The sequence below is a fragment of the Pseudochaenichthys georgianus genome, chromosome 19 (genome assembly GCF_902827115.2).
Source record: "Pseudochaenichthys georgianus chromosome 19, fPseGeo1.2, whole genome shotgun sequence".
NCBI lineage: Eukaryota > Metazoa > Chordata > Actinopteri > Perciformes > Channichthyidae > Pseudochaenichthys > Pseudochaenichthys georgianus.
Genome location: NC_047521.1, coordinates 1,495,770 through 1,499,145, shown reverse-complemented (window position 1 = coordinate 1,499,145; position 3,376 = coordinate 1,495,770). Strand labels below are relative to the sequence as shown.

Sequence of the window (3,376 nt, the reverse complement as noted above, 5' to 3'; positions counted from 1 at the left end):
AGATTAAACCAACGCTGTTATTTTTTAAAGATTGCTTTCATATTTACATGATGTGGTTACACTTCGTATGGATTGGCAATATTTACAAGTTTCGTTATTTAACGATATGTTGAGGGGAAAGTGTGGCAGCACAAGCAGGCTATGTTGCTGTCACTGCCAGGGCGTCACGTCCGTAGGATAGTTGCGCTGCGCTGTCATGTTCTTCTATGGGACAGACAGACAGCAGCGATTGCGTTATTGAATGGTAAATATATATATTAAAAACACACACACACCCAAGTACTGTTTCAGCTGTAATTGCATTATTGCATACTTTTTATTGACAGTTTTGCATTTGGAGAGGCAGGGTGACAACGGAAAGCTTGGTAGCCTATTACTTAGATACGTTTTACATTTTTGGAGGGAAACGCTTGTGTTCATGTTAGCATGGGTAGCATGATCATGTTAAGACTATGAATATCATTTTACCACAACAGTGGATGAACAATTGATATATGTGTTTGAACAAGAACAACAGGAAGAACAAAGTAAAAGGGACGAACAAATGTGTGAACAAGTATTAAGAACAGTGTATGGAAAAAGTGATGTGTGTTAGAACAAAACAAAGTCAAATGAATGAGAATGAGAATGAGAACAAAGAGGGTTCAACAGGAAAAGATTAATTCAGCCAAAAAACACAATTTTGATTAATCTAAAGTGTAAAACAATCTCAACACAGACCAAATTAGTGCCCTTGGACAACAAAATATATGGTGTGGCAAAGAAACGATAAATTAAATTGAGAGACTGAAAATGATTACTATGATAAATATTCAAACTATTTACAAAACTATTTACAGAAGCTCCTGTTGAACCATGGTTCAACAGAGCAACAAAAACAGGTTTGTCAACAATGCAAATTAAAATGACGAGGCCACTTTGCCAGGGGGAGGTGATCCAGCGACGAGACAATAAAGCAATTCATATTAAGTTCACCACAGGATATAAAACCTTCCAAGCCATGACCTCTCCTCACCTTTCACCTGTCTTTCCTCAGGAGACTCAGGTCCTTCAACGTCTGCAGCACAATAAGCACCCACCCACAATTGTTGTTCGCACAAGCATAATTGTGCGAACAACAATTGTGGGGGCATTTTACAAATATTTACAAACAACTATTTACAAAAAAGCAATACAGAACTCTAGTCTAGGGCATCCAGGGGCCTAACCATTTTGAAAAAAACAAGAAGGTTCCTTGTGAAAGGGACATCCTCTTCATCTGTTTCCTGGGCCCTAAAAAGCAGAGCAAGAATAGGAACAGTGGTGAATAAGGGGAGAGAATACAGTTGGGAGCAGACTGAACAGAGGACATAGCAATATTCATGTTAAAATGTTTGCACAATAAATATTATGGCACTTTCGTTTATATTGCATTTTAATAGATCAGTTGTCATACCATGGTTGGATGTGCAGCATTTGGATGCTCTAATCGATCCGAGAAGGGGTTCCGGATGTATGGCTTCCCTAAGGACGTAGAGCGAAGGAAGAGATGGATGGCAATGGTCAACAGACAAAACCTGTGTCTGAAAGAGGACAACAACAGCAGAAAACTCTGTCATGTAAGTAATGTTCACGGAGGTGACATGACTTATTAACATTTTAAAGGGCATCATATTTCCAAGTGTAGAGAATTATGACTCTTGAATGACATTTGAAGTGTGCAGGGGAAACTGATCAAACCTACCTACCCACAGGTACACTTTGAAGACGACCAATATATTGGCAATAAATCAGGAGGAAATTTGAGGTTGAGGCCAGATGCTGTTCCAACAGTATTTATACATCGGCCTAAACCGAAAAGGAGAAAATGCACGTCAAGGAGTATGCCTCCAGCTGTCAGGAATAATGACCACACCTATTACTCAGGCATGAAAACGAGTCAGGGGTGAAAAGGGTGAGAAGGATATTATCCCTCTAGGGGGGTCCGGGGGCATGCTCCCCCGGAAGAACATTTTGAATATTCCATATTTTAAAGCATCAATCTGATGCATTTTGAGATGCACTTTTTTGCCAACCTGGGGAGAGCTGGAGAAACTTAACTTCAGCCATGAGTCAAAAATATTATGACCTCCTTACTAAGTATTATCAGGGATGCAAACTCATCAGGTATGGAAAAGGTGACAAGGACCCGAGCCCAATCATTGTAAACATCTAGGGCCAGAACTTTCTTTAGTTCACCTTACTGTTGTTCTGTTTATACATGTTATTCTTATATCCTTGTGTGACCTGTACCTGTCCTGTGTGTTTTCCTTATTGCTAATTATTATCTCATTGTCACCCAGGCAAGAGGAAACGAGGAGGAGAGGATCGGGCCCAGCAGGAACGGCACCATGAACAGCACATGGCCCAGCAGGAACAGCACTTGAACTGGTCCAAAGTGTCTGCTGAGCAGAGATGGGAGTTGGATGCGGCCTTGAGAAGGGAGGAGGCCGCTCAAGCAGAGACCTTCAACCTAGCCTGCGCACTCTTGGCGAGATGCTAGGGGGACTGGGCAGCCAACGTGGCCCGTCTCCTCCGTGATACTTCAAATAACCTTAATAGTTATTGTACATATTATATATTTTTTTATCTAGTTAATTTTTAAATGCAACATTTGTACTTCCTTGTTTATTTATTTTCTTTAAAATGTTCATTTTATATTTATTTTTACAATGCCATGTATATTTATGCTGGAAAAAGCCCCTTAGTTTTAAGAGATTTAAAGCAAGAAATTGAGTTTGCTAGCTTGAGGTCCTCCTCTAAAACAGTATTACATGTTTATTTTGTAATAGTATTAAGAGTGCATGATAAATACATAATACATGTAGAAATTGCTCAATTGTAATACCCTCGTTCTACTAGACTCAAACAACACATTCCTTATATATTTCAAAGACGAGAGAACAAAAGAAGAAACCTATAACCCATTCAAGCAAGCTTTTAACATGTCTAGAAGAAAGATTGAGGTTATATTTAATATATTATTTTATGTTGTGGATACTTTAGCCTCCATCCATGTTTACAATTGTCCACACTATTTTACACTTGCATTTATGAATATAGTTTTGCTGTGTTGTACACTTTAGTATTTATGTTTATAGTTAGCTTTGATATTCGCTTAATTTATTAGAAAGATTTTGTTTTCATGATCTGATATTTCCTCAAATGTTCTTATTATGGGGCAGTACTTACTGGTGCTTGAAATTCAAATATTTACTAAATATTCAATTCAGATAACATTTGTTTAAAACATTTGACAAACACATGTTTGTATTTATGTGCAATACAATGAATACAATACAATGCATATGTAGGTATTCAGGTTGCGCATCAAACCCTCTCTGATGTCAGTGCCCTC

The 3,376-nt window shown here is 38.3% G+C and overlaps 1 long non-coding RNA gene across 1 annotated transcript; it reads right to left on the bottom strand.

Moving 5' to 3' along the window:
• Positions 1-1,181: 1,181 nt before the first annotated feature.
• On the bottom strand, positions 1,182-1,769 carry LOC139435852 (uncharacterized). The gene is made up of 3 exons (XR_011645066.1): positions 1,724-1,769; positions 1,436-1,562; positions 1,182-1,272 (listed from the first exon to the last, which is right to left on the bottom strand). It is a non-coding gene; the product is annotated as an uncharacterized lncRNA (long non-coding RNA).
• Positions 1,770-3,376: the final 1,607 nt, after the last annotated feature.